Source organism: Budorcas taxicolor, chromosome 19, assembly GCF_023091745.1.
Source record: "Budorcas taxicolor isolate Tak-1 chromosome 19, Takin1.1, whole genome shotgun sequence".
NCBI lineage: Eukaryota > Metazoa > Chordata > Mammalia > Artiodactyla > Bovidae > Budorcas > Budorcas taxicolor.
This window is the reverse complement of record NC_068928.1, coordinates 21,685,671-21,698,326: the sequence shown is the minus strand read 5'-3', so window position 1 is coordinate 21,698,326 and position 12,656 is coordinate 21,685,671. Positions and strand designations below refer to the sequence as shown.

The window sequence follows — 12,656 nt, the reverse complement described above, 5'->3', positions numbered from 1 at the left end:
GATCCCACATGCCATTATGGGCCAAAAATACAAAAAAGAGAAAGACCCAAGTTTAAATACACCTTTGGCTCCTCTGGCTGGTCTTGGCCAAATATGTCACCTCTCTGAGCTTGCATTTCCTCAGCAGTAAAAATGATGATCATTGCACCTACCACCTCGTGGTGTTTTGTTAGTCGCTCAGTCGTGTCCAACTCTTTGTGACCCCAGGGACTGCACCCCTCCAGGTTCCTCTGTCCATGGGATTCTCCAGGCAAGAACAGTGGAGTGGGTTGCCATTCCCTTCTCCAGGGGATCGTCCTGACCCAGGTGTCTGGACCTGGGTCTCTCACATTGCAGGCAGATTCTTTACCATCTGCACCACCAGGGAAGCCCACATAGGGTTGTCGTGAGCCTTACACAAGACAACCCATGTAAAACACTCAGGGTAAGTAGCTGTGGGGAAGAAAGGGTGTGGGGGGAGGGGAAGGGATGAGAAGGATGACAGTGGTGATCATCTCAAATATCCCCCACCCATCCTTAAACTATCCTGCCCTCTGGAGTCTGAAGCCCTCAATTCAGCAGCTGGTGCAGTCCTAACACGTACAGACCTTACAAAGCGCTCCACCTGGCATCATCTTATGGGAGCTTCCTGACAGCTGTGTGAGGTCAAGAGACAGGGAAGTCTCAGTGTCTTCACCTGACAGATGAGCCAACTGGAGCTCGGAAAGGTTCAGTGACAGCCCTTAGGTCACACAGCTAGAAAGTGGTGGCACTGAAAGGACACCCAGATATTCTCTCTGCCTTGTGCCCCTTTGCAGTGTGCCTCCCGAGAGGGGAATCAGAGGAGTCCATGGTTTGCAGGGCGCACGCTTTTCTGTAAGACCAGGTCCTGGCGGAGAAACACTTAGCCATCTTGTCTCTGAGAGCAAGTCCGGCCCCTCCCTCCCAGGGTGAAAGCAGGCCCTCTGCTGAAGCCACCAGAGGGCGCTGTGCTCAGCCCGGGTTCGCGGGAAAGGAACGCTCTGCACGGCGTTGGGCTTCTCTTTTGACACTTCACTGGCTGCACAACGGGGCACGTCTAAGGCACGAAGCACAGTGAGGCTGCAGCGGTGAGCTGGGGAGTGAGGAGCATGTGTCCTGCCGACACCAGAGACTCAGTTTCATCTGGGCTCCTGCAAATGCGAGGACAGATCCAACCCCAGAAAGGAGATTGCAAAAGCAGAGTCGTTGTCCTGCAAACATTCATTAGACCGGGTCCTTACCCCTCTTAAGGCTGGTAAGGAGAGTCTTGTGGGCCGCTGTCACCAAGAACTGAGGACCCACAGCGCAACAGGCCCAGCTCTACAGGGCTCACCAGGGCTATCTCAGTCTGTCCTCTCAACAACCCTGCAGGTATTCAGTCCTATTTAGACATGAGGAAACTGAGGGTCAGAGGGGTTATGACACTGGTTTAAGGTCCCACTGCTAGAAAGCAGCACATGTTCATCTATCCAAAGCTCATGGCCCTACCATTCTCTGAGCTGCTGGGAGAGTCTGACCGTAGGGTTGGTTTTATGAACGAAACCGACAGGACTACAGGTGCCCAGACATTTGGCCAAACATTATTCTGGGTATGTCTGTGAGGGTGTTTCTGGGTGAGATTAATGCCTGAAACAGCTGACTGAGCAAAGCAGTTTGCCCTCTCCAATGTGGGTGGGCCTCACCTAATCAGCTGAAGGTCCGGATAGCCCAAAAGGGTGACATAAGGGAGAATTCACTTCAAGGTGGCTCAGTGGGAAAGAATCCGCCTGCCAATGCAGGAGATGCAGGTTCAATCCCTGGGTGGGGAAGATCTCTGGAGAGGAAATGGCAACCCACTCCAGTATTCTTGCCTGGAAAATTCCAAGGACAGAGGAGTCTGGTGGGCTACAGTCTATGGGTTTGCAAAGAGTCGGACATGACTGAGTGAGTGAGCATGCATACACAAGGGAGAATTCACTCTCTGCCTGTCTTCGAGCTGGAACATAGGTCTTTTCCTGCCTTTGGACTCAATACGGACTAAAACTTCCACCATCAATTCTCCCGGACTTGGACTGTAACTAACTATTCCATCAGTTCACCTGGGCCTCCGGCTTGCTGGCTGCAGAACTTGGAACTTCTCAGCTTCCATGATCTAGTGAGCCAGTTCCTTTTAATACATCAATTCTTCCTCTGTATCCTAAAGGTTCTGTTTCTCTGGAGCACTCTAAGGCAAAGACTTGTTCCTTGGGCTTCCAGGAACAAGTCGGCTGCGTATTTGGCTGTGGAATATCCCGGCTGCCAGAGGCCATATCTCTGAATGTCTAGAACAATCATCTGATTTGGTCCAAAAGTCCCCTTGTTCCCAACGCCCCAACAGGAAGCCTGGCAGGGAGGGGACCTGGCTGGCCACATGAGCAGAGCCAAGTAGCAGAAACCTTGGCTTTCTTTTTCTTTCCTTCTTTTTTTTTTTAATGCTGAAACATTTCCTAAGTACTCAGGAAGAAGTGTGTCAACTCTCCAGCGCCCCATTATAAACAGCAATACTTTCTGTGTCCACTAGATGGGGCCAGTGGCACAGCAGAACGGGCAGAAAGGCAACTCAGGAGAGAAGGGAGGCAGGCAGGGGGGTGCATGGGGCTGGAATCTTCAGTTGGGATCTTCAAATTGGATTAATGCTCCCCAGCCCTATCTTGTATCACTTCTAGCCAATGGTGCAAAAGTTAATCCTGGGGTTTCCAAGCCCTATGGTCAGTTTTCACTGTAGCATCTCTTGAATTTTAGTCCTCAAACCTAGTTCTCTTGTGAGTCACCAAGCAAAATAGGCAGTATTGTAGTAAAGGAAGTCCTTGCCCAGAAGCCCCAGGGCTCCAGGCAGGGGCATCTCCCTGTTATGCCTGGGATCTGTTTCCCTAGAGAAAGCACCTGAGTACCCTTCACCAGGGCATCTAAAAGTTGATGGACAAGCATTCCTGCAAGGTGGTCATGTGAAGACAGGAAGTAAGGAGGAAGGCAGAGAGGGGAAAGGAAAGGTTCTAATCTGGCCACATGTTCTCAGCTCTCAGCCAGCATTCCTGGTGCTGGGTTGAGCCTGCAGTGAGTCTTTCTGTGCCCGCTCACAGGGGCAATGACGGACACTCCCCGGGATGTCGCTAAGCCCTGATGTGGTCAGAGACCCAAAGGCAGTGCTGGAAAGCAGTTTTCACCTTGCCTTCCCTGCTTGGAGTCAGTTCAGGTCCCAGAACACCCTCTCCTCCATCAGTAGCACATCCTGCCCTGCAGGTCCACGATGGCTGTCTCTCACCTGCCACCCTTCCCTGGGACCACAGGACAACACCCCAGAATGCTGGTTGTGGGGGGCCTGAGCCTGACCAACATCCTTGCCCATCATCTCCTCCTCCCACCTGCCCCACCCCCCTCCACCATCCCTTTCCAAACTTGTACTGCCTGGCAGCTGATAAGCTCTGCCTAGGCCTCTGTTGCCATGACAACAATGTGGCTTCCCCCAAGTGGGAAGCTGGTTGCCAAGGCCCTTGTTGCCAAAGGCTATAACAGCCACCCTGGTGTGTGAAGAGGGGGTGAGAGCTCTCCGCAGGGGTGGAGGGTGGCCGAGGAGGTTGGGAGGAAGGGAAGCAGGGGTTTCTCAAGAAATGGTAGAGTCCAGGCAGCCTTCCGGCTGGGACGAGCAGCACTGGGCCCTGAAGGAGAGAAACAAGTATCTCCTGGCATCTCAGCAACTGCTCCTCAAGGGTATTAGAGGGAGGAAAGGGGACCCCCTACAAAACACAGCCGGACAGGCCCCCTAGTAAGCAGGACCGAGCAATCCAAGCCCCTCCCCGGGCAGAAGAAGAAATGGTTTTGATTCTTCCCAATTTCAGAAGAACAGCCCCAGGAACCCCTCTGTCTCACTTCTCTTGTGTATCAGACACGCGCACAAACTGGGTCCAGATAGAGCCGGTCCCTGTGGCTGGAAACAGCATTAACTACTAGGATTGCAAACCTCCACATGTCTTATCCCCAGCCCTGTCTCAGAGCCCATCCTCAGTACTGCTCGTGAAATGCTTCTCTTTGGAGCAGAGCTCTCACCAGTGGACAAGAGGAGAGGAGGACACCATGAGGGCTTATTCCCTTCCAGAGTCAGCAGAGGAGGGCTGGACGGGGCCAGGGTCCTCAGGGAATGCTACAGAGGCTGCTCACCGCCCCCCACCCATGGCCAGCCTTGGTTTGCAGAGCCGGCGTTTATGCTGTTTACAGCCTTCAGGTCACGTGTGGAGTCAGTGCCCGGCCCAGGCCCAGAGAGGAGAGCCTGTTCCCTCCATGAGGCCCCATCCTGCTAGAGAGGAGCTGAGAGAGAAGGTTGAAAGACGTGAGGAGCCCAGGAGGCAGGGGGAAGCAGATGGCTGGTAGAGAGGCAAGGACAGGTACCGGGTGGCACAGAGGGTAGCAGGTGGTAAGGGGTGATGGTGGAAGGCTAGTCTGAGAGCCCAGGACCAGAATGAGATGCCCAAGGGCACCAAGAAGGGCCAGTCCCCAGTTTCCCAAGTCCAGCACCCCAGGAGCACCCTAAGCAGAGCCTGGCCCACAGCACCCATGCCTGCCTACCCCTCCTCTCCCCCAAAACTTCCTCTTCCCCAATCTGGAAGGAAAAGCAGGGGTACCTACCCCAGGTGCCAGTCCCTCGGGTGGGGTGGGGGAGATGCTGTCCCCGCCGCCCTGGCTCCGGGCGCTGAGCTGCGGCGACATGGTGGGCGACTCGTCGATGTACGGCATGGTCTCCGAGCCCTCCGGGGGCCCCTTCTGCTCCTCATTCCCCTCTGCGTCGTAGTCGTCTGCCCCGTAGCTGAAGTCTGAGACAAGGAACAAGAAAGGCCACTGAGAGTCCTCCACCAGGGCTGCCAGGGACTGGTAGCGCAGTGGGCGGCGGCGGCGGCCCCCGGCTGCCATGGCCCCGGCCCCACCATCCACGCCCGGCCCGGGCAGGGCTGCGCGGTCCTGGACGCCGGCAGGCACCCGGCGCTGCGGTTCAGGGGCCCCGGGGAGTCCAGGGGGGGCGGCTCCGCGGGTGCCACCCGCTTAATAACATGTCAGTCGCGTACTTCGAGCTGCTGTTTCCTTTGCCTCCTGCCTAATTCCGAGTCTAAAAATTAGCAGTGGGAGCAGGAGGCAGGACGCTTCCAACTCTCCTCTGAGTCACCATTTTGCTTTTCATAGGGAGCAGGGAGGTGGGGGCGGGCCGAGCGATGTCACTTCCTGCGCCCCTCCTCCTTGGGTACCATTTGTACTCGGAGCCCCATCCCTGGCTGGTGGGGAGCAGGGCAGGGTTCGGGGGGTGGGGGCTGAGGAAGGGCCCCCGAGGGAGCCCTCGCCCCTCCGAACAAGGCTCCGCGCAGGTCGGAGCCCAGGGCTGGCAGAACGTGGGCGAGAAGGCGGCCCGGGCCTGGCAGGGACCTGGTGGAACAGCAGAGTCCTCAAAAGCCAGCATTTATTTCTGTAATTTCCACGGAGGCTTCCTTCGGAGAAGGAGGGCAGAGAAGGCCGTAGGGAAGTCAAGCTGCCGTTAACCCTGCTGGCGCTGCCAGCACCACTCGGAGGCCAGAGCCCACGCACAGACACCCCCTCCCGGGACAGCAGGCCGGGTCCGTGGGGCAGTCGGGACAGGACAGCACCTGAGAAAGGCCTCCATCCAACTCCATCGGTGTTGGGGGGGGGGGGGTCTCTCCTCCACCCCCACCCCTGGCGGGGTCTGTCCCATCACCCGCTCGGACATCACTTCCTCCAGGGTGCCCTCCCTGGCGTCCCAGCTTGGAACTCCTACAGCGTGTGGCCTTCTAGCACCCCTGGTGATCCAGCCCATCTGTCCCTGAACCCCTGGGGTGAGGACTGGGTGTCAGCCCTCGCTGAGGGCCCAGCACCCGCGGCCGACATGCAGCGGGGCCTTGGGCACGTGTGCAGAGAGTGAATGGGCAGAGGAATGCACTGTGCCGCTTGGGTCCAAGGCTTGAGCCAAGTTCTCGGTGGGGGCCCTGGCTCCTCCGCTGTCACAACATGCCGGCGCCCGGGGCAGCCGGCAGCCTGAGAATGGTGTCAACAGGTCACCAGGGCGCCGGGCCACGGCCACACTCAATCCAATCTGGCCCTTTGGCAGCTGAGGCTGCCCCCCCGCCCCCCACGGCCTCACTGCACCTGTTCCTGCTGACTTCCTGTCCTGTGCCGAGGGCCCATTAAGCTGTCAGGGCCATGAGCTATTATTTATTTATTTTCCCAGGACAGGCACCCACGTGAAGAACCACCGGACCTAGCGACCCAGCCGCTGGGATACGTGTGCCCTGCACTCGGGAAATGGGACCCACTGATGGGGGCACACAGGAATTCTGCTGTTTCCAGGGGCCGAGAGGGAGGAAGAAAAACCACAGCATTCAGCCTGCCCGAGTCTGGCACTGTGAAGGGGCCTGGTTGTTTGGTGAGACCCACTTACTCTAGAGAAGCACAAGGGAATGAAACGCCACATTAACTCTCCGTCTGTCCTCCAGGAGGCTCCAGGCTGCCCTATTAGTGCCTGGAGTCAAGGTCAGGGGTGTGAGCTATGGTGAACCCTGCTCTGGCCAACAGTTCAGACTCCAGCAGGCTGCACTGATTCTCCTCTACACTGACCAATTCCCAGGGGTCACAGGACCAGCGCCTTCACTCTCAGGACATTTCCCCAGGGCAAGGGCAGAGGGGCCACAGGGAGGGTGGTGAGGCTGGACTCTACTGCAGAGTCTGGAACTGTCTGGGTCATGGCAGGGTGGGAAGTTTGCTGCCAGCTTCCCCGATGTGTGCCCAATTCATCCGTATCAGAGTGGGGGCCGTGGACCACAGCTCAGCCCAGCCACGTCGGTGAAGCTGCTCTCACTACAGACAGTTCACAGACAGAGTCTCTGAGTCTCAGAGAGCTTTGCACAGAAAGGATCTCAACCCAAGTCTGTCTGTCTCCAAATGCCACCTTTCCCCTTCTGAATCTCATTACTTTCTAGAGGAATCTCTTTCCATCAGTACAAGGATTGGAGAAGAAGCCCTGCTTGTCAGGGGAGGCTGACCAAACAGGCGAGGGAAGAGTGGCAGCCACAGCAGCGGGGATGCCCAGGGGTGGAAGAGGATGCCCATAGAACTCTCTCCAAATTCTCCTGGATACTGCCCCTTTCATTTCATACTCCAGGAGACCCAACAGCCCAGGAAGCCAGCCAGAGACCCTGGAAACTCCTACCAGAAAAGACAGACCTACAGAAAAGATAGAGACACCACCCCTTCGAGAAGGAAGGAGCCCTAGGAACTTGGAGGATGTAAGTCTGCCAAGCACAGCCTTCAGTCTGCGTAGGTCCCCAGATAGGAAGGCTGAGTGGACATGGCTAGGCCACCAGGTGTCAAAAGAGGGAGAAGGGGGTTTCCCTGGTGGTCCAGTGGCTAAGACTCTGCACTCCCAATGCAGGGGGCCCAAGTTCCATCCCTGGTCAGGGAACTAGATCCCACATGCTACAACTAAGAGTTCTCATGCCACAGCTAAAGATCCTGCAAGCTGCAATGAAGATCAAAGACCCCGCGTGCCATCACTAAGATCCGGTACAAAATAAATAAATACTATAGAGAGAGAAGGTAGAAGAGGCTGCTGACAGCCAATATCCATTTCCCCTCCTAGTATCAGATATCTCATTATCTTTGGAGTGGCAGTGTGCTCAGTGGCTGCTCTTCCTAGTGGTACAGGGTATGTGATGAAGTTCTGGCCAATGAGTATTAAGTGGATATGTGTGGAACTTTGAGGAAAGTTTCTGAGATTGTTTCAGCTAGAATGTATTCCCCCCCCCCCGCCCCCGTCTCCATGCTTCCTCCTTCTGTTACCAGTTTGGAAAGCAGATAGGATGGCTGGAGCTCCAGCAGCCATACTGAACCACGAGGTGACCCTGAGGTTAGAAGCCAGTGCTGAATACAGCTGAGCACAAAGCTAGGAGCCTGGGCCAGTGATGGCACAGGAAGCCAACATACCACACCAGGGCTGTCTATCTCTGGACTTCTTCTACATGAGAGAAGATAAATGCCTGTTATTTAAGTCACTGTTATTTAGTTTTTATGTTATATGTAGTCAAACCTAATTATAATTGATCCAGATGGTTTTCCTTGACATTCTATCTGGGTGCTTTTCCTACTGCCTTCACTGTTCCTTCTAGTATCCTAGGTAGAATCCTCTTTCTCTGTCCACCCCTTAAAAAAATACCTTTTTTTTTTTTTTGGCCACACCTTTGGCTTGTGGGATCTTTGTTGCCCAACCAAAGATTGAATCCATACCCTCTGCAGTGGAAGTGCTGAGTCCTAAACACTGGACCACCAGGGAATTCCCCCACACTGTTATTCCTACGCTTCTTTACAGGCTTCCCTGATGGCTCAGTAGTAAAGAATCTGCCTGCCAATGCAGGAGATGTGGGTTTGATCCCTGGGTTGGGAAGATCCTCTGGAGGAGGAGGTGGCAACCCACTTCAACATTCTTGACTGGGAAATCCCATGGACAGAGGAGCCTGGCAGGCAACAGTCCATGGGGTCCCAAAGAGTCAGACATGACTTAGTGACTCAGCCACACATCTTTATAATAGAATACTGCTCAGCAATAAAAGGGACAAGCTACAGAGACACAAAGAAATGACTCTTTACAGGCATTATGCTAAGTGAAAGAAGCCAGATACAAAGGAACACATCTTGTATGGCTCCACTTACATGAAGTTCTAGAACAGACAAAACTAATTTATGCTTGAAAAAACAAAAAAAGAAAACAGCAGTTGCTTGTAGGGGTCAGGTGGGGACAGGATTTGGCTGGAAGGAGCACAGGGAATTTTCTAAGGAGATGGAAATGTATCTCAACAGGGATATGTGGGTACACAGTGATGCATTCATCGACTTCATCAAACAGTACACTTAAGATTTGTGCATTTCACTAAATATTGAACTCTAGTTGATTGATTTGCATGTTAATGTGTCAAAGTGAAACATACCTAATGTTTGCAACTTACCCTGAAATACATACAAAACAAGATGCATTGATGATGATCAAGAGGGATGGATAGATGTGTGATAAAGCAAGTGGAGAAAAATGATAATTTAGACTCCAGATGGTGGGTCCAGGGGGGTTCACTATAAGCTACTTTACACTTTTAGGTAGGCTTGAAATTTTTCACAAGAAAATGAGGGGGAGAAATTGGTGTTCTCCAGGCTTCTGTCACTTCTTTTACTCCCCTCTCCCAAATTTTATTTATATTCTAGGGAGAGGTCTGGGCTACAGACCCATCTCTTTGATTGTTTCCTGCACATCTCCACCCCCAGGAAATTCAAACCCAACCTTTTCCTGAACTTAATGTGCTAGATTACTCCAGTTGGAAACCAAGGAGTCATTCCAGATTCCTCCCTCTTCCTGTTCATATCCTACACCCTGAGATATCCCCACTCCCCATCCTTTTTCCCATCCCCATCAACTCATACAAGGACAATACCAACACTCTTTCCCCGTGAGTGCCAGACTACAGATCTGATGATTCAAACTTCAACAGTTCCCCATTCACTTCAAGGGCACAAGCCAAACTCCTCAGCAAAAGGCCTTTCTTGGTCACCATGTGACTCTTTCTTTACAGAGTCATATTCTGCTGTTCTGTAATATCAGACATTTTCTAGGTATGTCCCTGCAAGTCCATATATATATATATATATATATATATATATATATATATATATATCCAAATCCTAACCTTGGCACTCATAAATGTGAACTTATTTAGGAAAAAGTTCTTTGTAGATGTAATCAAGTTAAGGATCTCTAGAAGAGATGATCTTAGACTAACTGCGTGCAGGCGTGGTAAGTTGCTTCAGTCATCTCTGACTCTTTGCGACCCTATGGAATGTAGCCCGCCAGGCTCCTCTGTCCACGGGATTCTCCAGGCAAGAATACTGGAGTTGGGTTACCATGCCCTCCTCCAGGGGATCTCCTGACCCGGGGATTGAACCCGTGTCTCCTGCATTGCAGATGGATTCTTTACCGCTGAGCCACTAGGGAAGCCCTCTAGACTAAGATGGACCTGAATCAGATGATGTGTCCTTATAGGTAACAGCAGGGAGAAGACACAGACACACAGAAGAAGGCCATGTGAAAACAGAAGCAGAGGTCGGGTTATGCAGCCAGAAGTCAGGGGATGCCTGGAACCACCAGCTGGAAGAGGCAAGCAAGGATTCTCCCCAACTTGGTGCCTTGGCAGGGAGCATGGCCCAGCCAACACCTTGATTTTGGACTCTGGCCTCCAGACTCTGAGCAACTAAATTTCTGTTGTTTTTAAGTCACCAAGTTTGTGCTAATTTTTTCTACTGGCAGCCCTATGAAATTAACAGCGCCCTAACATGCTCGTTGTTTCCTACCTCTGAACCTTTGCCCATGCTGCTCCTACACCTAGAACCCCTCTTCACCCCTTGTCCACCTGGCGAAGTCCTATTTAGCCTTCAAACACAGCTCAGCATGAACCCTTCTCCTATGAAACTCCTTGTCTCCTTCACAAAGAAAGTGCTTTTGCAATCCAATGAGAAAAACTCAACTTGCTAAATGAGTTACAGAAATGAACAGAAAATTAAAACAACTATAAGTGCCCAGTGTGTAATATGTGTATGCTGCTGCTGCTAAGTCGCTCTAGTTGTGTCCGACTCTGTGCGACCCCATAGACGGCAGCCCACCAGGCTCCCCCGTCCCTGAGATTCTCCAGGCAAGAATACTGGAGTGGGTTGCCATTTCCTTCTCCAATGCACGAAAGCGAAAAGCCAAAGTGAAGTCGCTCAGTCGTGTCCAACTCTTCGCAATCCCACGGACTGCAGCCCACCAGGCTCCTCCGTTCATGGGACTTTCCAGGCAAGAGTACTGGAGGGGGATGCCATTGCCTTCTCCAAATATGTGTGTGTATATACATACATATATATAATATATGTATATATAAGGTTAAATGTAACCTCAGTTGTAACCAAAGAAAATGCAAACTTCTATACTTTGCAATTTTCCTATCAAATCAGCAAGGAAAATACCCAAACTTGTACGGGGACAGGCATTCTTAGAATTTCTTGGAGGATATGTACAACTGGCACAACTTTTCTGGAGTCAGTTTGGTATCAAAAGCTTTAATAGTTGGTATAGTTTTTTTTTTTTTCCTGCACTGGTTCTTCATTGCAGTGCATGAGATTCTCCAGTTGTACAGGATGGGCTTACTTGAGGTGTGAGGGCTTAGTTGCCCCAGGGCATGTGGGATCTTCGTTCTCCAACCAGGGACTGAACCCAAGTCGCCTGCACTGGAAGATGGATTCCTATCCACTGGACCGCCCCGGAAAGTCCTGGTACAGATTTTAACCCAGCATAATCTAAGACTGTGTACTAAGAAATTAATTGTAAATGTGCATAAAATAAAGTTATAAGATTATTAATCACAGGGCTGTTTATGACTGTGACATTAAAAACAAGCTGAATGATTAATTATATGGGATTATTGAGTAAATTATGGTATTTCATCAAGATGAACTACTATGTAGTCATTAAAAATTATATGGATGATTTACATCATCTTATTAAGTAAAAAAAGAAATTAACAATAGTATGTACAGTATGTTGTTGTTCACTTGCTCAGCCATGTCTGACTCTTTGCGACCCCATGGACTGCGGCACACCAGGCTTCCCTGTCCTTCACCATCTCCCGGAGTTTGCTCAAACTCATGTCCTTTGAGTCGATGATGTCACCCAACCATCTCCTCCTCTGTCACCCTGTTCTCCTCCTGCCCTTGATCTTTCCCAGCATCGGGGTCTCTTCCAATGAGTTGGCTCTTCATATCAGATGGCCAAAGTATTTGGAAAAAAAAAAAAAGAAGTTTATATGCTTATATCTGTATGTTGCCTGAAAGGCAACAACACAAAACAATTATAAAGCATTCAGAGTCTGAGGATTTGGTGGCTCAGATGGTAAAGCGTCTGCCTACAATGCAAGAGACCCGGGTTCAATCCCGGGGTCGGGAAGAACCCCTGGAGAAGGAAATGGCACCCCACTCTAGTACTCTTGCCAGGAAAATCCCATGGATGGAGGAGCCTGGTAGGCTGTAGTCCACGGGGTCGCTAAGAGTTGGACACGACTGAGTGACTTCACTATTAATAATTCATAGTCTCTGTTCTCTAGGCTACAAGCAGACACTGCTTGTCTTCTCGGTATCTAGCTTCTCTCCTTCCCTTATGCTGGTTTTATATGAAGTGACAATGAGCCCAGTCCCAGGCAAAATATCCACTTTCTCTGCCTCTCTTACAACCAAGAGTGGTCACTTGACATAGTTCCAGTCAATGAGATGCTAGTGAAGGCCTCTGGCAAAGCCTTTGCTTTAACAGTTAAAAAGGGACTTTTCACCTTCAACTCAGATGTGATGGCTGGAGCTACAGTGGCCATACTGCTGCTGTGAGGAAATAATCAAGAAAGAACATAGACATTTCCCTGATGCTACTGAGCTACTTTCACTCTCACTGAGCTATGAGCAACACTAGAAACAGCCTACCTCATTTCTTGCTAAACAGGAACTATAAGCCCCTATATATTGGATTTCCTGCCAGTTAAAATGAACACAGTCTTAAGTGAAATCCTTACAGCCCAGTAGAGGAAGAC

At 51.5% G+C, this 12,656-nt stretch overlaps 1 non-coding gene across 1 annotated transcript; it reads left to right on the top strand.

Annotated features, from left to right (window-relative positions):
- The first annotated feature begins 7,398 nt into the window (after positions 1–7,398).
- TRNAG-CCC (transfer RNA glycine (anticodon CCC)) lies at positions 7,399–7,471 on the top strand. The gene has a single exon. It is a non-coding gene; the product is annotated as a tRNA-Gly (tRNA).
- The last annotated feature ends 5,185 nt before the right edge of the window (positions 7,472–12,656 follow it).